At 44.7% G+C, this 25,820-nt stretch overlaps 1 protein-coding gene across 9 annotated transcripts in view; it reads left to right on the top strand.

Moving 5' to 3' along the window:
• ENAH (ENAH actin regulator) overlaps positions 1-25,820 on the top strand; it is a 137,050-nt gene that overhangs the window by 23,997 nt on the left and 87,233 nt on the right. The window contains exon 1 of one of the 9 annotated variants that reach the window (XM_045049349.1): positions 3,902-4,045. The exons of the other annotated variants lie outside the window; for them this stretch is intronic. The gene's annotated coding sequence lies outside the window, so the exon portion shown is untranslated. Of the gene's footprint in view, positions 1-3,901; positions 4,046-25,820 lie in introns of those variants that run through there. 9 annotated transcript variants of the gene reach the window in all.

The following is a 25,820-nucleotide window of genomic DNA, read 5'->3' as shown; positions in this document are numbered from 1 at the left end:
AACTAGGGATTTCATGTCTTTTGACTGTTGGGATGAAGATGCATTTTTCAGTTAGGACTGTTGCTAGGCTCTTGTCCACTCTGCTTTCAGGGGTGGGTCAGGTAGGAGAGTGGGGGTCCTGGGTGTTCCACATGCACATCGTTGACCACAGCCTGCCACCGTCCAGTGTCAGACGAGGGGAGAGGCCACCTCGCATCCCACCAGGTCAGGCGCACTTTCTCCTTAGCTTTCCCACTTATTTGGGGATACAGGGATAACGGTGATGTCCACGCCATGTAAGGGTGTGAGCTGGGGAGAATCGACCCTGCGACAGGTGTCACTAGTACCAGGACCCGGGCTGTGTCCCCTTCAGGGGACCTTCATCTGGGCTTCTTCAGCTCCTTGTGGTTAGAGTCCAGATGTGGGAAACAGAACGCCCTTTCGTTTTCTGGGACAGATCGCTTCACCTCCACTACCTTACGAAGCTTTTAACATTTAAAATCTCTATATTTTCCAAGATACTTGTTAACGAGAGAGTCATTTTACTTTGGATTAGCTTTAGGTGATTTTTTTCACCTCATTTATAGGTGAAATTATGGATTTGCTGATAAAAAGACTTGTTAGTGACTTACTTTCTTCTTTTCTCAGTCTCTAAGGTAATACAGGTGTTTTTTTTTTAGAATAGCTAACCAACCCAAAAGGGTTACCGTCTAATCTGAGAGCCCTTGGGGAAGTATTTTACTAATATTTATCAAAGTAAAAAGATTGGGAAAATATTTTAGGAAACAAATGGAAAGGACTAATTTACTAAATTATAGATAAAATACAAAAAACAGGGTGACCTATAAAAGCGAGGCACAAAGAGCATAAATCCCTAAGCAAACAAAAAAAAACCCCATCTCTTTGTTTTATCTTGTCCGTTTCTCTGAGCCTATTTTTTCTGAGGCTTCTCAAATCCACGGGAAGAACTCTAGTGTCTTCAAAGTTCTTTGCTGCCTTTCTTCTGGATTTTGTCTAATTCAGAATCGTTTCTGCAATACTAAAGTTCTTCTCCTAAGCCCTTAACTTGCGAATTCTTTTTTGCTTCAAGTAAAGAAGGCTTCTGCGCACTGGGTGTGTGTGAGGAGTTCTCTTTAGAAGTGTGTTTCTTTTTTTCTCGTGATTGTCATTTCTTCGTTTTGAAATTCACTCTCTGAGTGACTTTATGGAGGAGATTCCTGTCTGATCCCCCACCTTCCAGCCTGTCCTGTAGTTACATGTTTATGTCATTCTGCCATGGTTTCTCAAACACTGCATACCACGGAGACGTTTTAACAGCTTCATTGATGTACTCTTCGTATACAATCAGCGTCACATATTCAGCGTGCGGTCTGATAAGTTTTGACATGCACGTACCCGTGAAACCATCACCACAGCAGTCAAGCTAGTGAACCTATCCGTCACCTCCAATTTAAAATTAAAAGCACTGTCAACAAAAATGTGGACTACAGGAAAGCGAAGGAAGTTACCTATAAATCCTGACACTGTAGTTGCATAACCTTTGGTAGCTTTCATTTAACACAGCATCCTGAACACTTTGCCATATCGTTGCATGGTCTTAATAAGACTTAAAGAGTTGACACGTTAAAAACACCCTCTCTGCACATCTAACGTGAGAGTACATAGAATGTTTCATGTTGGGGGTAGAAACAGATTTTTAGCTGCTTTTGAAGTCCGTGATTTGAGGAGAAGGCTCCCAGGAGAGAGTGTGTGTGAGCGTAAGTGGGTCCTGATGGTCCCTCCCTTCCGTAGCCAATGCTCCTGTCACCCCAGCTGTGGGAGTAGAGCTTTGCAAGGGAGAACAGGCACGCCACGGAGAGCTTAGGTGAAGCTGAAGCTGTGGGCCAAAGAGCGTGCCTGGGTGGGATGTGTTCAGTTGTTAGAGGCGCATGTGGCCCCTAGAAGTTTGAATTCAAAATATTTAATTTGATAAAAACCATTGAGGGGTGTGGTGGGTGAATGACAGGGTCCTCGCGATGTACGTGTAAAATAACCTCAGTCGTTAAGAGGTAGGGTTGGGGGGGGGGGCGCCTGGGTGGCTCAGTCTGTTGAGCTTTGGATTCTTGATTTTGGCTCAGATCATGATATCGCTGTTCGCAGGTTTGAGCCCTGCATCCACCTGTGCTGTCCAGCTCGGAGCCTGCTTGAGATTCTCTGTCACTCTCCTTCTCTCAAAATAAATAAACATTAAAAAACAAAAAAAGGTAGGTTTAAGATGAGTGCCTGGGTGGCTCAGTCATTTGGGCACCCAACTCTTGATTTCGGCTCGAGTGATGATCTCACTGTTTGTGGGCTTGAGCACTGAGTTGGGCTCCCCACTGGAGCCTGCTTCGGATTCTCTCTCCCTCTCCCTCTGGTCTTCTGCTTGCACGGGTGGGTGCACGTGCTCTCTCTCTCTCAAAAAAAAAGGGGGGCACCTGGGTGGCTCAGTCCGTTAAGTGTCCGACTTCAGCTCAGGTCACGATCTTGAAGTTCGTGGGCTCCAGCCCCACCCACATCAGGCTCTGGGCTGACAGCTCAGAGCCTGGAGCCTGTTCGGATTCTGTGTCTCCCTCTCTCTCTGCCCCCTCCCCCCCCAAGATAAACATTAAAAAATTTTTTTAAACAAAAAAAGAGGTAGGTTTATTTATTACCTTACATATCCACCTCTTTCCCCAGCTTTATTGAGGTTTTGTTCACATATAACATAGGTAAGTTTAAAGTGTGTAGTGTGAATCCTTGATGTTGGGATCCATGTATGTTGGGAAGCGATGACCACAGTAAGGTTGGGTAACCCCCCGTGTCCTCACATAATTACCTTTTTCTTTGTGGGGAGAACATTTTTGAGATGCAGTGTCTGACCAGCGTTGCAGTGCACGGTATATGGTGAGCTGTGGTCACCGTGCTGTGCGGGAGACGCCCTGGAGTTTGGCTCCCAGCTGGACGTGTGGGACCCGTCCCCGGTTCCGCCGCCCCGGCCCGTTGGCAGCGCCCGGCCTCTGTTCCGGGTAGGGGGGGGGTTGGCTCGTTTCCATTCCGCTCGTGAGCGCGCACAGTAGCGGGGTTCCCCCGTGGCCGGCCGTTCTCGAGGCCACACTGCGTGCGTGGGACGGCGGTAGGTCGGGAGGGCTGCCGGCACACGAGCAGGTTACAGGTGGACCGGGGGTGAGGGGGCTCGTGTGCGGAAGCGTCCCTACGGCAGTGGCTTCGGCGGCGGCGAGGCAACACCGCGGGCCGTGAAGGGTGGCGCAGGTGTTCTGGAATTTGGTGTCACGCGGCCCGCTCTCCCTGTCCCGCGTCGGAAGATTCGGGCCAAGTTGAACCGGGACCGGGGCAGGGATTTTCTGGCGAAGACCGAATCCCGGGCGGGTGTCTCGTTTCCCAGCACAAGACTCTGCACACAAGTGCATTTCCCCAGACTGGCGAGGGCCATGTCCACCGTCAGGGCCCGCACCCACTTTCTGAGGACTGCGCGGGGCGGGTTGGGCCCCAGCCCGGGTCCCGTGGGCGGAAACACGAGCGGACCGGGTGGGCCTCGCGGCGCCGGAAAGTAGCGTGCCCCCTAATCGGGGCCTGGGACTTCTCTCGTGGCTGGGGGACTGGCGCGGGGCGGGGACGCGGTCGGGGGGCGCGGTGCACCGTGGCCTCGACGTCAGCGGCGCGTGAGGAGCGCGGCGCCTGTCCCCGCGTCCCCGCGTGTGTGGCACGGCTAGGCCCCGCCCCGGCACGTGCTGCGTCTGGAGGGCGGGGGCCGCCGGCCGGAAGTGTGGGTGCCGTCGGCCGCACTGCATGCCGGGAGGGCGGCAGCCCTGGCCGAGAGGGCGGCTCCGAGCCTGACGTTCTCGGGGCTGAGGCGTATTCCCCCCCCCCCCCCCCCCCCCCCCCCCCCCCCGCGACCGGCACTGAGGAGCGTCTCCTTTCTCGGCGCCGAGGAGCATGCCCCCAGCCGGCAATGAGGAGGACGTCCATTCCCGGGGCCGAGGAGCATCCTTCTCGGGGCTGAGGCGCATCCCACCCTGGAGGGCCGAGGAGGCCCGGCCCTGGCGCGGTGAGTCGGGGTCAGGATGCACCTTGCAGGGCGTGCGCGGTCGGAAGACCGAGGACCGTGTCCGGAACAAAGACCTGTCGCCTGAACGCGGCTGGAAAAGGGCCGGCCTGTCTGCCGCTGGGCGGTGCCGACCCCTGGAGGCCAGCAGCCCCCAGCCGCCACGTCGTCCAGTTCCTGCTCGTCCAGTCCCTCGTGCCGCCGGCGAGCGACCCCCGCCCGAGCACCCGCCCCGGGCCGACCGAGCTGAGCGGTGCCGCAGGGGCCGTCGTGAAACGGCCCGTGGCCCACACTCTGCGGCGGCTGGGCGCCCAGACCCCGTGGGGACCCCCGCGGACACCCCAAGGGGGACCCCATGGAGACCCCAGGAGAGGCCCCGCCCGCAGCGCGGACACCCCCCGGCGCCCTGACACCCGCAGGTGGGCCGCTGTGTGGCTCTTGTCCACGGCAGCTGCTGGCCCTCCCCAGGGTTCTCATCAGAAGTGGCCCAGGTGACCTACGGAGCGGTTAGAAATGGAAGATGTTCCTAAAGAGACCATTTCGAAAGCGGCGGTTTGATGTGGTTCGACCCAGTACGTTTAATCGTCCCAGATGTTTTCGGTGTCTGTATTCTGTTTGCTAGACACGTTGACCCGATGTCTTAGAAATCTTTCTCCGGACCACCCGTTCATCCCGAGTTCACACTGGGATGCCCGGGCCAGGAGGCCCCCTTCCCCTTGGTGCTGCTCCCTCACCTGCCTGGGGAGCGGGGACTCCCCTTCATCTCCGGGTCCTGACGGGTTTCTCTCCAGTAGTTCTCCCTTCCTCTGTCCCCGCAATAAGGCTAGGGAGTGTTTTCGGGTGGTGGTCCTCAAACCGAGTTTTTAACCGTGTTTATCACAACTGGAAGAGTAGACCGTGTCGGAATGCGTGGCACGTGGCAGCGGCAGATGCCGTTCCACGCAGCTGTGCGTGTGCAGTGCTGGGTTGAAGTCTGCACGGCGTGTTCGTCACTGGCCTCAAAAGTTGGCAAATGCCGTTTTGGGAGATGAATCGATGTGGGTTGGCCGTCTCTGCAGTTCAGGGTACCCATCGTAGGGGTGCTGGGGCTTCCTAGCCTTTTGCCTTCCTACTGTGGCAGCATCCTGTGGGTTGTCTTGTTTTGCTTGAAGGGCTTCCTGGTAGTCGTCCGCATAAAGGTAGTTAGAAAGCCCAAGGCTCAGAGACAGCAGTCTCGTTCGTTCCAGCGTCGTAAGCAGATTATGAAAATCCCCAGTTGAGTTTTGCTTCTGAAATCCCTGAAGATTCATCAGTGACTCAGAGGAAAACAAGGCAGCATAGTGCTTGACATCTAGCAGGCTGTCGGGAATAGTGGTGGACTGGATGGATGGATGGATGGGGGGAGCCCTGAGCACTTTGTAGGGTCCGTGACCTCCTCTCTAGTGAGTGATGAAGCAGGAGTGACAGTAGGCACAGAGGCGATTATTGCCACTTAGTTCCGTGCGCTACTCTCTGGGAAGGAGAGAGAGAAGGAGAGAGAGAAGGAGAGGGGAATATCAGACCGGCACCTGGTTGATTAAAAGCAATCCCCGTGGCCAGTGTGGTATCCGGATGGCCATTCTTTTCAAGGGAGATGGGTAAGTAAGCCCTTCATGCAAAGAGCTGCTGGTGGTGGTAGTTTTTAGGGATATTGGCCCTTGGTTAGCCCTTTCTTTTCCCCAGTTAGCGGAAAGTTGAATGTTAGGACGTTGTCATTTTCCTCCAGGGGGATGTTTGGAGGAGGCTGGAGGCAGCTTTGCAGGGGCAGCAGCTGCTGAACAGTCCGTTTGGGGATTAGGTGCACATTGGTTGTAGCTGCAGTCTGCATTCTGGTTCCTTGGGTCGGGTCGTGCTCCTTTGCCTCGAGGATGAGTGTATGCCCGCTCACTCGGTTACATTCACTTAGTTCTGCTGGCTGGTAATGCTTCTAACTGATAACCTTTCTCTTTAGGGGAGCTTCCTTGGAAGAGGAGTTGACAGCTAGTATTGAGCAAATTAAAAATGTTGCTTCTGTCTTCTTTTCTTGCTCAGCGTTTAATCATGAGCTGGTGGTGGGAGAACACGAAAAATTAGCTGCGTGTTATTTTGGCAACGGCAGAGACACAAGTGCCTTCCTATTGTTTGGATGGCAGCGTGAGCGAGATTTATTCATATTTTGTGTTGGAATTTTCAATTCGAATAGCTTTTAGAAGCATTGGCGTAGAATTTACTTGACCGCACGAATCCTGAGCTTGCCTAGTGGGTTTGGGTTGCATCCGGGGGGCAGGTATCTTACCGGTTCTGATGGTTCCAGTTGTGTCAAGACTTTACAGAAGAGACTAACTTGATTGCCACCCTGTGACTTAGTACTGCTGTCTTGAGATTCTTTCGGTCACGAGGGAACACTTCTTGAATACTACAGAAATGAGAACCTGCGGTGAGTACCTTTCGTGTGCTCTTGTGTATGCTCTTCTTTTACATACCAGATAACGCGTCTGCATCCTAAGCCAGGATCTGAATAACCCCAGTGTCTAGGCTTGGGCTTCAAGCTGTCAGTCATAAGCTAGGAAGTCTGCGTGTGCTACCTAGGGACGTCACCTAGAAGGTCTTTGGTGTATCTGGGCCCGGAAGGGTGAGGTACAAGAGTTTGGAGGTACGTTTGTGTATGTAGTTTGGTTGTATCGTTGTGACTAGAACTTAAATCTGCATTTAAAATTGCTGGCACGTTGGTTAGTAGACTGGTAACTACAGAACGATGAGTGGAAATGACCGTTTTGTTATGTTTTGTCTTGATGTTCAGGGTTGCGTTCTTGGCCCGAGCTCAGTAGATTTTCAGCGCTTAAGCTGGACATCTTCAAACCTTGATTTAGTGGATGGGTAGTTTTCCAATCACTAGTGGAAACATAATAACAGTAAATTTTGAATGCTTGTATTTTATTGGAATCTGGCATTGTCCTCTACAAAATGGTAGTGCTTTTTTTTTTTTTTTTAATTTTAGAACGTGTGTGCGCACGCGCGCAAATGGGGGAGAGGGGCAGAGGGAGAGAGAGAGATTTGTTTTTTTTTAATGTTTATTTTTGACAGAGACAGAGCATGAGTGGGGGAGGGGCGGAGAGAGAGGGAGACACAGACTCCGAAGCAGGCCCCGGGCTCTGAGCTGTCAGCACAGAGCCCGACGCGGGGCTCAAACTCCCAGACCGCAAGATCACGACCTGAGCTGAAGTCGGACGCTCAACCAACTGAGCCACACAGGTGCCCCAAGAGAGAGATTCTTAAGCGGGGCTAGATCTCACAACTGGGAGGTTATGACCTGAGCTGAAATCGAGAGTTGGTTGCTTAACCCACTGGGCCACCCAGGTGTCCCATCATACTTGATTCTCAAATATCTCAACCAACTCTTCAGAAAAGGAAATTTTTTTCAAGTTTTTATATATGGATGCAACATAAATATAATTATAGATACTAAATATAGTTATATTCTTGTGAAACTGCATTTCAGTTACAGATCAGAAGAGTAAATGTAGTTAGGCTGTTTTTTTTTTTTTTTTAAATTCACTTATAAGAGTAAAATGAAGTTTGTTTGTTTCTCAACATTATTTCATATTTTTGCATACTGTTTCCAGTGAGTTTTGAAATAATTTTCATGCCTCACATGCGACTCTTTTAAAATACCACTCAAATGATGTGTGTGTTCGGGGAAGGGCATGAGTGGTGGAACTAGAAATTTGGGACACGTCTCTGAGCTTCTGAAAATAGAAAAGATAGACTGTAAAGCGTACTAGAGCATTATCCTCTATTAGGAAGGATTTATAACTAGTTATTTTTGTTGTTAAGATTGAAAACCAGATCTCTGGCTTGTCCTTAGGGAGAATCCAACAAAGTTCTATATTTTCTTTGGTTTGGTAAGTAATTATTTACCCATTGAAATAGTTTTATATTTAAAAACAGGATTAAAAACAAAAATTATATGTGTTTATTATAGAAAATTGACAAACTGTGGGAAAGTAGACGGAACACCTTAATCAGTCAACTGGTATTCGTTGATTAGCTTCACAAATACTCATTTTTGCTGGCAGGTACGGTTATCTGGTGGGGATATGTGTCTAGACAAGGTAAAAGCCTCTGTCCCCAGGGGGCGTACGTCCTAGTAGGGGATGGAGGAGAAACATGAACCAGTAAGTCAGTTATTCTCAGATGGGTGCAAAGAAGATAAAACGTGGGGTGGGAAAGGGGCGGGGCAGGGGATGCGCTGAGGCCTGATGTGATCCGAGTAGGTAGGGAAGGGGTGAAGTTTGAGGTGACCTGAAAGATGAGGAGACAGTCATGTGAGGTGAGGAAGAAGAGTACTCAGAGTCAACAGAGCTGTTCCAAGGGCCCTGAGATGAGAAAGCTTGCTTTGTTCAAGGGACAGAAGGCAGAAAAGAAAACAGTCACCGCAGCAAACCCATAGTAAACATTCTTTGAGGTGTTCTTGTTTATAGAATTTGTATTCCTTGCTTTTAATCACATTTGCTTCGTAACATAAACATTCCCCCATTTTATGATAGATGCCTTTAGTAAACATTTTTAGTTTTGCCGTAATTTCTAACTATCTTGTTGATTTACTTACCTATTCCCTGATGGCTTGTCATTTAGTTGTTTTTGGTGGTGTGTGTGTGTGTGTGTGTGTGTGCGCGTGCTTGTTTTGCTATTATAACTGTTACAGCGGACCCTTTTGGATCTAAAGCTTTTTCGTTTCTTAGGGCTCTCAGGAGGAGACATGAACTGGGACAAAGATGAATTACTCATTAATCGCCAAAATACTTTGCAAAATGGATTGTTTTTAGTTTATGTTCCAATTAGCAATGTATGGAGAGTGCTTACTGTATCCTGGCCTGCATTTAAATGTTCCCTTTTTTCGAAAACATTTTTTTTATGGTGGTAAAATATGTAACGTAAAATTCACACCATGGTAACCATTTTACAGTGTACATTTGGGTGACATTAAGTACATTTACAATGTGTGACTGTCAGCACGATTTGGTTCCAGATTTCATCACCGCAAGTGGATGCCCTGTACCCATGAAGCAGTCACTTCCTGTTTCTTCCTGCCCCCGTCCCCTGCCCAGCCGTCCCCTCAGTCCCTGACAACCACCAGTCTGCATTCTGACTCTGTAGATTTGCCTATTCGAGGCATCTTATATAAATGGAATCATAAAACATGTGGCTTTTTGTGTCCAGCCTCTCCTGTCTAGCTGAGGTCTCGGGGGTCACCCGCGTTCCAGCAGGTGTCTACTTCAGTGGTTTTCACACTTTGATTCCTTTTACTCCTTTGCTGGGTATGTGGATAGGCTGCATCTCGATTGTTCGTTTATCTGTAGGTAGCTATTTGGGTTGTTTCTGCCTTCGGCTGTTGTCAGTAGAGCTGCTGTGGACACATATATACAAGTGTTTGTTGGAGTGCCTCTTTCAGTTTCTTTGGACATACACCTGGGAGTGGAATTGCTGGGTCATGCGCTAAATCCACGTTCAAATTACTGGCAGTGTGTCAAACCGGTTTCTCCAGGGGCCCTACTGTTTTACGTTCTCATCAGCAATGGGCGAGAGTTCCAGTTTCTCCACATCCTCTACCGACACTTGATTTTAGGTACTGTGTATGGGTTTTTGGGTTTTATTGTGGCCATCCTAGTGAGTATGAAGTGGGACTTTGTGGTTTTTGATTCATCTGTCCCTAATAATTAGTGATGTTGAATATCTTTTCATGTGCTTGCGGGTCATCTGAATCTTATCATTTTTTGATTTGAAGTTTGCATTGATGTATAACATATACAGAAAAGTACACGTCCCGAGAGTTAACTCAGTTTTCACTGACTCAGCAGACTGGCGTAACTAGCACCGATTAAAGAGAACCCTGCTCCCCTCCTGCCCTCTCATAGTCACAGTCTGTCCCCACAGGGTAACCAGTGTCTGACATGTAACCACCTAGGTTGGTTTTGCCTGTTTGGGCACGTCTGTAACTAGAATCGCAATGTTCTGGGTCTGGTTTCTTTCGCTCTAACGTCAGATTTGTGTCACTCATGCATATCGTTCATTTTACTCTGTGAAAGGCTGCTTTGTTTGTCCATTCTACTTTTGATGAGTGTTTGCATTAAGGTTGGGATATTATAATGTCAGGAACATTTGAGGATTTGTTCTTGCCCGAGCATGCGTGTGTCGGCCAAAGCCAGCATTCGTAGCTGTTGTCTTACAAATATTTCCTCTTTTTTGTTGGTTGCCTTTTTTTCTCTTTGAATTTTAGCTCTGTTTTGGACATAAGGGAAGGTTTAAGTGGTTTCCTCGTTCCATCTCTTCGGTTACATTTTAAGCTTAGAAAGCGACTGTGTCGTCTAGCTGGAAGTCAGCTCTCTGAGTCTCGTAATCTTGGTGTGAAGTTTAAGACTGATGAAATGGAAGCACCCTTGGAAAAAAATGAGAACATGTGAGGACCGGGCATTGTTTTGCTTTCTTGCTAGATTATAAGAGTGTCCCCCAGGGTTTTTATAGTATTTATCAAAATCACAAGTTTATTTTTAACTGCATGGTGGGGCCTAAGTGACTTATTGGGGCAGGAATCAGTATTAATTTAATTCATCGGTCGTGGGGCTCTACTAACCTTTTACTCTTTCTTGGGTTGATTGAATTAGAAAGTAATGCACGTAAATTATAGAAAATTTGAACAACACAGAAAACTTACGTAAGAAAGTGAAAATAATGCCACTATTCCAGAAAAAAATACTTTCAGTGTGTATTTTTATTTTTTTTCTTATGTAGGATTGGTTTTTTTAATTGAACATAATGTTCTATATTGTGATTCCTCCTTGGTAATGTACTGTGAATACTTTCCTGTGTAATTAAATATTGTTCTAAAGCGTGATTTTTAAAATTTAAAGCTGGATTCTAAAATGTAATTTTCATTAAACTAGCATATAGTTCGTGAAGTCAAATAGTAATACAGGACCTAGAATTGAAAAAAAAAAAAGGGCTTCTTAGCCCTATTCTTTTTTCCTGTAGAATCCAGGTTTCCACAGGAACCACTGCCACTTTTTCCTTGCTTCTACAGTTTCTTGGTATTTCCAACATTTAACCTGCTCCAGTTTTAGAATTTGTCTCTTGACTTCCTGTTATGGAAGATAGGGGTTTTTTAGCACTGTCTCCCCATGATGTATGTGTGTTTTTCTTTTCATCTTGTAGATAGTTAGGTAACAAATTTTGGTTAACCAGGATTTGCATTCTAATGATTACATAAACACCATTTACAGCTCAGCTTGGTTGTGTACCATGATCACATTTACCTTGCAAAAGACTGTTTTATCTAGATTTAGTGAATCTTAGTGTGCGTGTGCTTGATTTTCCATGCACTCACTACTTAACCCAGCCTCAAACTCTCCCACTGATGGTTAACTTGCCTTTTAGCACAGACCAGGCTTATTTTCTTCTTGGATACCTTTAACCTTCTGTTCCAGTTTGGACCAGTTGTTTTTGTGGCCAACTTCTTGTAGTACAATTTTCACCGTCCCGGGGATTCTCTTTGCCTGTTTTTTGTCTTGGTTACCACTTGTAGCTTCCTGAGAAATGAGGCATGGGAAGCAAGTTCTTTTAGACCTACAATATTAAGAATACTAGAGGGGCCCTGGGTGGCGGGGGGGGGGGGGGGCTCAGTCAGTTAAACTTCTGATTCTTGGTATCTATTTAGGTCATGATCTCATGGTTTGTGAGATTGAGCACCACATTGGGGACTGTGCTGACAGTGTGGAGCCTGCTTGAGATTCTCTCTCTGCCCCTTCCCTGCTCTCTCTCTCAAAAATAAATTAAAAAAATAAACTAGGGGCGCCTGGGTGGCGCAGTCGGTTAAGCGTCCGACTTCAGCCAGGTCACGATCTCGCGGTCCGGGAGTTCGAGCCCCGCGTCGGGCTCTGGGCTGATGGCTCAGAGCCTGGAGCCTGTTTCCGATTCTGTGTCTCCCTCTCTCTCTGCCCCTCCCCCGTTCATGCTCTGTCTCTCTCTGTCCCAAAAATAAATAAACGTTGAAAAAAAAAAAAGAATTATAAAAAAATAAAATAAAATAAAATAAACTAAAAAAAAAGAGAGAATAATATCTTTTTTAAAATCTTGATTGGTAATTTGGCTGTGGCTAGAAGTCAAGGTTGGAAATTATTCTTCCTCAGAATTTTGAAGGCATCACTCCAGTGTCTTCAAGTTTCCAATGTTGCTCTGAAAAATTTGATGTCCTTCTGTTTCTCAGTCCTTTGGAAGAAACCAGTTTTGTCTTTCTGGAAGTCTTTAGGACTTGCCTTTATTCCTGGTGCTCTGAAACTTTACGTGTCTTAGTGTGAATCTAAAAAAACAGTTCATTGTGCTTGGCTTTTGATGGATGCTTCATTTATTTTTATTTTTATTTTTTTAAGTATTTTATTATTTTTAAGAGAGAAAGTGTGCAAGTGGGGGAGGGACAGAGAGAGAGAGGGGACAGAGGATCCAAAGCAGGCTCCATGCTGATAGCAGCCACCCTGATGTGGGGCTTGAACTCACGAAACATGAGATCATGACCTGAGCTAAAGTCAGATCCTCAACCCACTGAGTCACCCAGGCGCCCCTTGATGGATGCTCTAAATCTAGAAACATGTGCCCTTCGATGCTAAAGCAATTTATTATTCCTTTGGTACTGGATTGTCTGAAAAGGAAGATGTCTTGTTATGGGGTTTTGGGGCCTCTTGGACCAGTTTTTTTTTTTTTTTTAATTTTTTTAATGTTTATTTATTTTTGAGAAAGACACAGAGCACAAGTGGGGGAGGGGCAGAGAATGAGGGAGACACAGAATCTGAAGCAGGCTCCTGGCTCTGAGCTGTCTGTGCAGAGCCGGATGTGAGGCTTGAATTCACAAACTGTGGGATCATGACCTGAGCTGAAGTCAGATGCTTAACCAACTGAGCGACCCCGGTGCCCTGGACCAGTTTTTATTATTTTCTCTTTTCTTCCTCATTTATCTTAAAAAAAATTTTTTTTAAATATTTTTTTGAGAGAGAGAGGGACAGAGCGTGAGCAGGGGAGGGGCAGAGAGAGAGGGAGGCAAAGAATCCGAAGCAGGCTCCAGGCTCTGAGCTGTCAGCACGGAGCCCGATGCGGGGCTCGAACTCATGAACCATGAGATTGTGACCTGAACTGAAGTTGGACACTTAACCGACTGAGCTACCCAGGTGCCCCTATATATATTTCTTCTAATAACATTCTTATTTCTCCAATGAATATCTTTATTTTCCCTTTGAAAATATTAATTATATATGATTTGCAATCTTTCCTCTTCCCTGCATTGTCTTGTTTTATAAAAAATTTCTCCTCTCCCTCTATTTTGTTTCTTACCTTTCAAGTTAGAAGATTTCTCAAATGTTCGAGGGCGCTTGGCAGTCAGTCAGAGTTTAGTGTGAGGCTTTGTTTTTTTGTGTTTTTCTTTTGCCATGAGCTGGGAGGAGTGTTTGTGCTGTGGGGCTGCATGAATGCACCTGATCTCCAGGAAGCGGGCAGCTGGCTGGGCAGGTGGCTTTTCCCTTCAGGGGACGGGGCTTCTGGCCTGCGGGCCTTGACAGGTGCTTAGTTATTCTGTTGGGTATGTGTCAGAGGGTCTAGTTCTAGGATTGTAAGGTTATTCATGCTTATTTTGAATGGACCAGCAGTGCTTTTTAACTAACATGGTGATTCTAGGAGGTTAAATTTATGTATATTTCTAAAATGATGTAATATTTCTTTAAAAGTATTTGTAGGGGTACCAGGGTGGCTCAGTCAGTTAAGCGTCTGACTTCGGCTGAGGTCATGATCTCATGGCTTATGAGTTCGAGCCCCGCATCAGGCTCTGCCCTGACAGTGTGGAGCCTGCTTGTGATTCTCTCTCTCCCCCTCTCTCTCTGCCCTTCCCCACTTGCGGTCTCTCTCTCTCTGTCTCAAAAATAAACAAACTTAAAAAAATGTATTTGTAAAATATTTTCTTTTGGTGCTTTAGAATAATCTAGAAGGAGCATGTTTTCTTTAAAACCGGGGGACGTCATTTGTAGGTTTTTACAGCGTTCAGTATTTGTAGAGTAAGAGCACTGTATCAGCCTGCTACCGCCGCTGTAACAAAGTGCCACAGATGGTGGCTGAAACAGAAGTGTGTTTTCTCACAATTCTGGGGGTCGGAAATCTAAGACGGGGTATTGGCAGGTTTGTTTTTTTCTGATGCTTGTCTCCTCTGCCTGCGGTCGGCCCCCTTCTTGCCGTGTTCGCACTCTCTTCCCTTTTTGTCCTCATCTTTTCTCAGAAGGATTAGGGCCACCAGTATGGTCTCTTTTTACCTTAATTACCTCTCTAGAGACCCGTCTCCACATACAGTCACATTCTGAGGTGCTGGGGGTTAGAACTCCAACAGATGGACTTTTTGGGGGGATACAACTCAGCCCGTAACAAGTATCTTCATGATCTCTTGTGCTTTGAAAGCAGTATTGTTTCATTTTTAATATACATGTTTTAAATATGTTCTGGATGTCTTTTACTGATTTTACTTTATAATATCAGTTCTAATACCACGGGAGAAAGGAATGTATTGGAGTGACATCTTGGAAATAGCATGGGCTTTGAGGTAGAGTATATAAGGTCTGGTGTGAAGATTAGCCTTGCCTTGGACCGGTTCCCTGAATTACTTAACTTGAGATTTGCTCCCAAATCTGTGAAGTGAGAGCAACAGTACATTACAGGGCGATTGTCAGGAAATAAGGGACGATGTCTGTAAAGGTGCCAAGCATAGAGTTGACTGTAAGATATTCTCTTTGTATTGGTCTTTCTTTGGTCCTAAAATAGGTGTTTTGTATCCTGTTTTTCCCTATTTAATATTTAAAAAGTCAGCTTTAAATATAGCATAGATCCATATTATTTAAAAAACTACCATATGCGTGTCTATTCACGAGTGACTGAATATCTGCAGTTTCATGAGATCTTTCATGCTTTCAAAGCACAAGAGATCATGAAAATACTTGTTAGGGGCTCAGTTGTATCCCCCCCCAAAAAATCAGTCTGAAAATGTGTTCACCTAGTTGGTCCCATGTTGGAATTTTCCATCATCCAGAGGGGCTGTTGGTTTAGCATTCTTATATGTACATACACACTTACCTTAAGTAACGTGCTTGTAAACAATGTAATTGGCTGAGTCACTGCCTGTCTACATTTCAAAGACTCTTGATTTATAAGGGCAAATAGCCCTTGGAAATGGTTGTACTGGTTCACTTTTATCAACAAGGTAGGCCCCTTTCCCACATTGACACTATCAGGGTTTAAAAGGATATCTTGTTTTACTTTGCATTTCTTTGCCATAGAGAACTTGAATATTTTTCATCTCTGTCCATTTTCTCTAAATGTTTTATGAATTGTCCATTTTTATATCAGGGCATTTGTTTTTATCGATTGATCTCTCCTTTCCACAGCTTCTAGATCTGTCTTGTTTCATAGTTGAAAACACTATTGCTCTTTTTACGTTTGTTAGAATGTTTCATCACACGGGTGAAGAAGTTGGAATGAAAAAGATCCAATTTATACACACTTGGTGGTAGTTTGGGGAAGCACCCTGGGCTCAGATGGCTCTTGTTTGAATCCTGGGCTTATGGCTTCGTACATTTATAACCTTAGGCAAGTGGTTCAATGTCTGAGCCTCAGTGTCCTCATCTGCAAAATGGGGATAGCAACAGTACCTACTTCTGTGAATTTTGTGAGAATTGAGTATGACATGGTTGTGAAGCTCCTGTCCAGGTAGTGAGTGAAGCTAACCGTGAACTTGGCTGTCAGCCTTCGAATTAGTTAATGGCTGGGGGTAGAGTCCTTGATTCAGTGTTCTTCGTTTCTGGCATCCCTAACCTTCTCAATAGAAATCTCATTAGCATTTGATAGAATTTAAGAATTTTAAATAGTATTTATCATTTTTCACTTCAAGACAGAGTGTGTATTTCCACCTAATTGTAGTTAGTGTTAAAATTATTTCTCGAATACGATCTATTTAGTTGCTTTTGCTTTTCTAATTCTGTGATGCTAGTTTAAAACCAGTATACGGTTCAGCGTCCGACTTTGGCTCAGGTCACGATCTCGTGGTTTGTGAGTTCGAGCTCCATGTTGGGCTTTGTGCTGACAGCCCACAGTCTGGAGCCTGCTTCAGATTCTGTGTCTCCCTCTCTCTCTGCCCCTCCCTCACTCATGCTCTGTCTCTGTGTCTCAAAAAATGAATAAACATTAAAAGAAAATTTAAAAAAAAATAAGTAAAACCAGTATAGGATAGAGGACTCCTGTTGTAACTCAGCATTGGTTTTCAGTGGAGATCGGTAACCTGTGTTTGTGACGGTGCTTGCGTTTTTTAAGATTATAATTTGGTATTTCCTATTTGCATTTCAGAGATGAACAAGCATTTGATTGCTCTGGGTTCATATTTTTGGAATTGTTTTTCTCTTGTGTAGATTTTCTTTCAGAAACCCTGAGAGAAATCAACACGGTAGGGTGACATCATCCCCTTTGGGTATAAATTGTCTAACCCTGGACAGCCCCTCCTGTAATGTCTAATTAATGTTGACAAAAGTATGCTTGCAGCCATTTTGTGATCTTTTCACTTAGGGCTTGCCTAAACAGTCTGAATTATGCTTATTTTCAAGTCTTGTGTTTTCCCCATTTATAAATACACTGTGCTTTTTTGTGATACTCAGCTGAATACAAAAGGAGGCTTTCTACTGTTTGGTCTTATACATGTTGTTATTAACATAGTCCAGTGTTGCATGTTAACACGTAGGATTTGTAAACACTGGTGGTATTTCTAGTGGGTAAACTGTGTGTAGCTCTCCCTTGTTCAGTAGCAGCCAGTGCGTGTTTCCCACCAGCTTGTTTACGCTCCTGCTTGTAGGAAGCTCTGATTTCCCCTCTGGCTCCATTTGTCCCTTCTCTCCCAAGGCACTGACATGGTCTGAAGGAAAAAAGGAACAGTAGTAACTTCATTGGCCAAAAATGGTAAAAAGAGTCTGGACTTTAATTTGCCTGGAATGCCCCCTAAGAGTTGGGTGTTTTCACAATGAAGGGACAAAGCATTCCTATTTTTATTGTCCACCACTAAAAATTGCTTAGGATTCTGAGTTTATTCAGTGCGATGGATGACTTAATATTTTACTCATAACGTTGTACTGTTACTGAAAGTTTTTTGGCATACGCACAACTTTTTGCTTATTAGCAGTTTCTAGCAGAAATTTCTAGCAGCACTTTCTCACAGAAAGTTTTACATTGAATTATAGTTGAAAAAATAACATTGACCCCTTACAACCTGATATGTGAAAGGCGTTTTGGTGGTTATTTTCATTTGTTTTATGTGACACATTTCTGTTTGACCATAATCTTGTTTCTTTATAATTCTAAGTGACTGACAATTTTTAATTTGACCATTCAGTCCCATAGCCATATGCTACTTAAGTTGTTGAAATTTTATATAAAGTGATTTCATTTTTTTTTTTAATGTTTATTTATTTTTGAGACAGAGAGAGACAGAGCATGAACGGGGGAGGGTCAGAGAGAGGGAGACACAGAATCCGAAACAGGCTCCAGGCTCCAAGCTGTCAGCACAGAGCCCGACGCAGGGCTCGAACTCACGGACCGTGAGATCATGACCTGAGCCGAAGTCGGACGCTTGACCGACTGAGCCACCCAGGCGCCCCTAGAGTGATTTCATTTTTATGTTTTTGTTTATTGGCTGATGCTATGATTTTTTAAAACTTTACGTTTGGTAAATACAAATGTCATCCTTAATGTAGTTTTCCATAGTCCTTTTGATTTATATGCGCTGAGTGTTGTCTTTGAAAATGAGAGTGACTCATGGCACTAGGGACGAACTTTAGGATTTACAGAACTGCATTTTGGAGAAAGAGAAAAGCAAGGCTCTATTTGAAGGTGTACTTTGTCCACTTTTCTCTAATTTAGAGTATTATATAATTAAAAATAATTTTATGGGAGCTGCAAGCTATGGTATCTTAAGTCATTTCAGGGGTTGTTCCCTTTAATAGTTTCCTAGCTTATAAACATGTACTTTGAACTCTAGTAAAGAACTGTATGTGTTGTTAAAAAAAAAATCCTGTGAGGTTTCAAGAAGTTCCGCATCAGGGCACCTGGGTGGCTCAGTCGGTTAAACGTCCAGCTTCGGCTCAGGTCATGACCTCGTGGTTCGTGAGTTTGAGCCCCACGTCAGGCTCTGTGCTGAGAGCTTGGAGCCTAGAGCCTGCTTCGGATTCTGTCTGCCTCTCTCTCTGCCCCTCCCCACTCATGCTCAGTCTCTGCCTCTCAAAAATAAATAAGTGTTAAAAAAAAAAAAAGTTCCACATGTAATCTTTTTTTTTATTTTTTTAAAAAAAATTTTTTTTTTTCAACGTTTACTTATTTTTGGGACAGAGAGAGACAGAGCATGAACGGGCAAGGGGCAGAGAGAGAGGGAGACACAGAATCGGAAACAGGCTCCAGGCTCCGAGCCATCAGCCCAGAGCCCGACGCGGGGCTCGAACTCACGGACCGCGAGATCGTGACCTGGCTGAAGTCAGACGCTTAACCGACTGCGCCACCCAGGCGCCCCAGTTCCACATGTAATCTTAGTTAAATTATTTACCTAATTTTTCTTAGGGAAAATGATTGTTTTCAGGTAGAGTCCACATTTTGGACAGTTAAGAACCATTGATTAAACAGTCCATTTTTTGGCCATTGATTTGAGATGCCCTTTTAGCCTTTATTAAGTCATCATTTCATTCTGTGTCACAGAGAAAGTTCCCATTTTTTCTGTGTGGCCCTTGTGCCTGGGCTCATACTTTGCTGTTCTCACTGTTGCGTCTAGAATTTAATAGTATGTCTCACTGCCTGATTGTGCAAGTTTATTCTTTTTCAGCTTGATTTAGGTGTTGCATTATTTTTGCATAAAAAGCTTAATTTATTGAGCTTCTTGAGGAAGCTGACTAAGGTTTGAGATTGCATGAAACGTACAGATCTGGTGGGGAATGGACTTCATCGGTTCTTTTAGCTAGATGGGGGTGTCACTGGCCATGGTGCCAGCTTGCTCTCTTCAGGTGAGCTCTCTTTCCTTTTTCCGTGTTGGCCAGTACAGTCTTCTGTGACTCACCGGAAGCAGGGGCTCGGCTGAAGTTTCTCTGTATTTGTTGTGGGCTTTTGTGGTGTATATAACCTTTACCAAAAGGAGGAAACTCTCCTCTGTTCTTGGCTTGATAAGATTTTAAAATTACTAAATAGACTCCTTCAAATTTTCTGCTTCTATTGAGGTAGACATGTTTTTTCTTTTTATCTTTTAATATGGATAATCTATTTTTTTTAATTTTTTTTAATGTTTATTTATTTTTGAGACAGAGAGAGACAGAGCATGAACGGGGGAGGGTCAGAGAGAGAGGGAGACACAGAATCCGAAGCAGGCTCCAGGCTCTGAGCTGTCAGCACAGAGCCCGACGCGGGGCTCAAACTCATGGACCGTGAATCATGACCTGAGCGGAAGTCGGACGCTCAACCGACTGAGCCACCCATGTGCCCCCTATTTTTTTTTTTTTAAGTACACTATTGGATCTGTTTGGTCCGTAATTTATACGCCTACTTTTGTAAGTGAATTAGCCTGTAACTTTACCTGGTTTTTGAAGCGAGATCACGGTAGCCTGATAAAATGATTTAGGCAGCCTTTGGTCTTTACTTTCTGAACACACTTGTTTAAGATAAGAATACTTTCCTCATTAGGTAAAACTTGATAGAATTTACCTAATAAAAATAGTCTCAGGAGTTTGTGTTGGTGTTGTCTGGTGTGTGTGTGTGTGTGTGTGTGTGTGTGTGTGCGCGCGCGCGCGTGAGTGGTGCATGTGTGGTATGTGTGATATGTGTCTGTGGTGTGTATGTGGTGGGCGTGAGTGTGAGAGGAACATTGCCATTTCAGTTTCTTTAATCTTCTGATGTGTTTTTCGATCTGTTTTTCTTTTCAATCTATTCAAATTTTCTATATTTTCTTGTGACAATTTTGGTAGTTATTTAGATTAGGCATTCAGTAGTGTTTAGTTAAAATTCCTGTGTTAGGAAAATCCAGTTAGTTCCCTACTCTTGGGTCGTCTTTCTCTTTTTCTTGATCACTCTCAGCAGCCTGTTGTCTGGCTTATTAGCATCGACCAGGAACAGGTTCGGTGGTGTTGATTTCCTCACTTGTTCTTTTGGTCTAAATTTGCATTGATTTCTAACTTTCTTGTGATTTCCTTCCTTTTTATTCCTTTGAGTTTTCTCTTCTGATTTAAAATTTTTTACCTTTTCTATTTTCTGATAAATGTGTTTAAAGCCACACATTTTCCTCTTCAGTTCCGCCTGTTCCGCCTTTGCTCTAACAGCTGTTTACTAAATGTTTCTTAACTTTTATTGATTTTGTCTTTAACCTCAGGGTTATGTAATCATACTTTCTGGTTTCCAAATTTGGGAATTTTTTGATACTTATTTTGTTATACATTTCTGATTTTATTGTATTATATCAGGGCATAATCTATAAAATAGACTCTTTGGCATTTAACAAGGTGTCCTTTTTTCCAATACATGGTTTATTTTTATAAATGTTTCAGATATGCTAGAGAAACTATGTATTTTCTCTTTGGAGTGGCATTCTGTGTACTTCCAGTTTGAGCCTTCTAATTGTGTTGTTCAGGACTTTGATATTTTTGCTTATATTTTGCTTGCTTGATTTGTCAGTTCTGAGCAGTAGGTTAAATTAAGAATAATTGTTGATTTTCTTTCTACAGTTTTGTTAGTTGTTAGGTATATTTTGAGGCATGTTGTTTAAAATTTTTTTTTTTTCTCAACGTTTTTTATTTATTTTTGGGACAGAGAGAGACAGAGCATGAACGGGGGAGGGGCAGAGAGAGAGGGAGACACAGAATCGGAAACAGGCTCCAGGTTCCCAGCCATCAGCCCGGAGCCTGACGCGGGGCTCGAACTCACGGACCGCGAGATCGTGACCTGGCTGAAGTTGGACGCTTAACCGACTGCGCCACCCAGGCGCCCCGAGGCATGTTGTTTAAAGTGAATTTGTTCATGGTAAATAGATGTTACTCTCCTGTTTTCATCAGTGTGTAACCTCTTTATTTATTTTGACATTCCTCTGAATTTACTTTTTTGGGAAAGACTTCAAAGTTACAAGAATGTTACCAAGAAAATTAATGTACTTGTTACATAGATTCACCAGTTAATACTTTTTCATATCTGCTTACCTTACAAGAGCATTCCTGTGCTCTACTCCCCAGGTATACTCCCCTTGTATATTTGTGTGTTGGGTACAGCCTTTGAGAGCTGCACGCAGCCCCACCAATGTGACAGCACAGGCACTTGCTTCTGTCACACAGCGAAGTCGTCCCGCTGTAGGTGTTTAACGCTGATGCGTGATGTCTGATGTACCGTCTTCACCCAGATTTTCTTAAGTTTACCAGCGACGTTCATTACTGCTCTTCCCCTCCGTCCATTCACTGGTTACATCTGCTCATCCGGTCTCTTTGGTTTCCTTTAATCTAGATTCTGAAAACCATTCTTCAGCCTTTCCTCCCCCTTTCTTGCCATTGCCATTTTGAGGAATCCTGGCCAGTAGCTTTGTTAAATGCTCATTATTTTGGATATGTTCGATTGTTTCTGCTTGAGTGTATGTGGGCTAAACATTTGAGGCAGGAATATTACATAGCGACGTTGTGTTCTTTCCAGCCTGTCACGTGGAAACCCGTGATGACCTTTTTCTCCAGTTCTGGGATGTTAGGTTTGATCATTTTGTTGACATGGTGCGCGTGCATCACGTCTCTTTGTTACAAAGGCCTCCGTGATGCTCTGTTATCATTAAGTAGTCTGTGGGGTGATGCCTTGAGATGGAACGAATGGGCAGCATCTCCATCTCAGTGTTTGGCATCCACTGATTTTTGCTTGAATCAAACGTTATTATCACAGTTAAGATGGTAGTTTTCTGTCAGTTATCTTTTTATTCTGTTAACTGCCATGCCTCTGTATTTTGCTTTATATTTTATTGGGTATTAAGATTGCTTTTCCAGCCTTTGTCTTTAATTTACTTTGCTTTTATTCTTTTTCACCCCTCTCTACTCTTCCCGCCTTCCACTGGATAGGTGGACTTTTCCCCTTTGGTTTGAAAGTTATACTTTGTGTGCCCACGAGTGAGTGCCATTGGCTCTGAAAACGTGTATGTTTGTTTACTTTTGTTGGTTTTGAAAATTTACCAAAGACTGTATCTTCTCTAATGAGACAAGTACCTTATTACACCTGATGGTCTTGGTGAGGCCTCCCTTCTCCCGTTGAAGCCCCTGCTGATGTAGGACTTTTAGTGCCTTTTGTTATGGATACACCTTCTGACTGTCTTTCTTTTTTCCCTTTTTCTTTCTCCCTTTCTTCTTCCTCTTCTTCCTTCCCTCCTCCCTTCTCACTTGTTCCCTGTGTGCTTTTGTGTAGGTTTTTCTTAGACGGCAGCAGGAGATGGTATATTTTATATTCTCTCTTTAAATGATTAATCATTAAAAATAAAGTTTCAGTATTTGGGGAGTAGAGCACAGGAATGCTCTTGTAAGGTAAACACCTTCCTTCTCTCTTAACTGCCCTGCCTGGAATGTGGCTGTAGTAAACTCTGTGTGAGGGGTTTGGGTCCAGCTGCACGCTCTGTGGTAGGTTCCCTCAGTCCTTCGCAGCTGCTACCGTGTCTTTAAAAAGCCATCAAGACACTGACCTTGCAGAGGTTTGTGAAGGTTAAGGTCATTTGGAAGCATAGAACTAGATAATGCTGATACCGTACTTGTAAAAAACATCAAATAGAGGGAAACTCTTTATGCCACCGATTAAAAAGATTTAAAAAAAAAGTTAAACAGCTTAACTTTAGATCTGGGTTGCCACAGACTATGATCTTAGACCATACCTTGTAGGCCTTATGAGTCGTTTATGAAAATGTGTTCAGATTTAGTGTAGCAAAGGGGTCCGCCCAGATGGCATGCGGGGTTTCCTTGTCACATGTCTCCTAACATGGAACAGGTCCTTGACCTGTTGGACGAAGACAGATTATTCTGTATAGCGTCCTCCAGCTTGGGTGGCGGGCTGGGTTTCAGGGTTAAGCTGGTCCCGGGGCACTACCTTTACAAAACAGAGTCTCTCCGGGTAAAGATTCACACTGTCACGCGTCCCTGGGAGCATCTTTGCTCTTTTGCGGACCAGAAGCACACACGAGTGGTTGCTGTGGGCAGGGGTGGTGTCCCGGGTGTGACTGGAGAGCTGCTCTGGTCTTCTTTAAGAGGGAGAAAGCAGGGGAGATGCGGAAGGTGGGGGGAGGTTCCCGTGAGTCTTGTGCCCCAGGTGCTCATTGAAATGACGGAAAGGGTGCCACACCAGCTGCCAGCGACGGCGCTTGTTCACCTGATGTGCCGTGTTCCTCTCACCGGTCAGGTGTTTCATTCTCATGAGAACATGTAGAGCGAGTCCAGTCTTAGGTGGCAGCTGTGTGAGGAGTTGCCTGCCAGCTGCCGGCTGCGAGAGAAACCCTTTGCCACCGGGTTGCATCTGGATCACCTGCCTGTGTTTTTATTTAGTGCTTTTGAAGAGAAACGGCTGTCTGTCTAGTAGATCCAGTTTTTAACCCTAATCCTAGACCAAGTGAGTTAAATTTCCTGGAAATTGTTGTAACTAATTTAGAGTGGCATAATAGGCTAAATCACTCATTTCAGGCTTAATAATTGGACAAGACTATGTGTAGTCTTTGTTCTTGTAGTAGAATTTGAGTGCTACTTGATAAATTTAAATAGTTGAACTTTTTGAAAAAGCTTCATCTGAAGCCAGATCTGCCCCCTCCCGGCCCCGTCTTAGTCTGCAGCTGTATGGACAGCATCACTAGGGCTGTGTGTGGTCCTCCTATTTTGTGATACGACTTGGGTGACTTCAGGAGTCCTTTTGTTATAGAGATCAGGAAATCATAGCCCAGAGAGAGCTGAAGTGCCCCTGAGCCCCCCTGGACCCCCTGCTGATCCAGCCCGGGGGCTGACTGGTCGAGGGACCAGTCGGACAGGTTTGCTGGGTTCCACCTAAGTGTAAGTCCCTGTGGTGATGGTCACTGAGGGGAGAAAAGTATCTGAGTATTGGGTTTTTCAATAAGGAGTACTTCCTGTGAGATGGAGCCATCTGTCTGTCTCACTAGCGATGGGACTTGCAGAATAACAGTATTAAAAGGTGACACGAACCTTTTGCAGTTTAAGTGGCTTATGAGGTCATTGGAGCAAAGACGAAGTAAGCCGGTTTCTCTGTTACAGTCCTGGGAGGGCCGAGAATTATATCAGGATACTGAGGAAGCTATAGTTTCTAAATTTTTAGCCAAAAGGGAAATAATAATAAAACAATTACTCTAAGTGCAGTTAGATGCAGGCATTACGTATCTTGAAGAAAAAAGAGGACACTTCTAAAATTAAAATACAGCCCAAAACATTTTTATTTTTTATGAATTGGATTATGCATCATTTTGAATGCTGCCTTCTGCTAAATTACTTTAACGTGAATTAGGTTCAGTGATATTCCTAAATGCTAGATGAAATTCATTGAATGTTTGAACTTTATATTTTTAGATGTACTATGAAAATCCCACAGCTGTGCTTGGAGATGCTGTGAATGACAGAGGAATAAGATCAGGGTTTGGGACCTGTGCCAGTTGGTAGTCAGCTGCCACACATGGAAAAGATTAAGCTAACAGATGAGAACGTGGCAGAAACATCATACATTAGAATGTTCTGGGTAGTGTGTGGTATTTTAGGTACCCATTTGTCATGACAGAGCACGTTTCATGATTCGGAGACTGTTGGGGAGCTGGGAGTACCTTCCCCTAATTTTGCTGGGAGTGAAGTAAGATCGGCCACCTACTCGTGTCAAGATGTGACTCGTTGTGATCTGATGAGTAGAAATCTTTGTGCCATGATTAGTGTAGTTTTAAGAGTGAGTTGCTCCCAAGCTTCAGTGGCATAGACCTGATACTGTAAATGTTGAGTTTTCTATATGCCTGTTTTTCTTAAATTGTATCAATTCTGGATGTTTGGATAGTGCATTTTCCCTTGATTTCAAATATGGAGTTGTAGGTTATTTCTGTGAAAGTTGATCTCTAATTTTGTAAAGTCTGAAAAGATTAAAATAGTGGTTGTCCAGTGTTTCACGTGGGCGTGGTAAATTCATTTGCTCATTTGACATTCGGCAAACACTTGACTATGCTTCACGTATTAACATTGTGGATAGAGGTGCTGCCAGGACACCCCGCTGCCCTGCCACCCCTTCGGGTCAAAGAATCGTTGTAACACAGTGGGAATCATCGGTGGTAGGATTATTCCTAGACTGACTGCTGTGGCCCCTGCAGGCCTGCTGGAGGGGTGGCCCAGTGGATGTGAACGGGGAGAGGAGACTGAGCGGTAACCACTAACGAGATGATGAGACGAGGAAGGCTTTCCGCTTCCGCACGGCCAGCAGTAAATAGCATGCTGAACGGAACGGGGAAAAGAGAGACTGGTGCCTCCGTGGGCATGACGAGGTTTAGTAGATTGTGATGATGGGATTTCATTGAAGAAATCCCAGAAACAGATTCTGTGCTGTGCTTGAAAGTGTCTTCGGTGAGGGGGCGCCTGGGGGCTCAGTCAGTGGAGCCTCTGACTCTTGATTTTGGCTCAGGTCAAGATGCCAGAGAAGCAGTGTGTTTGGTTCTCAAGATGACAGA

The sequence above is a fragment of the Felis catus genome, chromosome F1 (genome assembly GCF_018350175.1).
Source record: "Felis catus isolate Fca126 chromosome F1, F.catus_Fca126_mat1.0, whole genome shotgun sequence".
Classification (NCBI taxonomy): Eukaryota; Metazoa; Chordata; class Mammalia; order Carnivora; family Felidae; genus Felis; species Felis catus.
The sequence above is the reverse complement of the archived record's forward strand: the minus strand, read 5'-3'. Positions and strand labels throughout refer to the sequence as shown.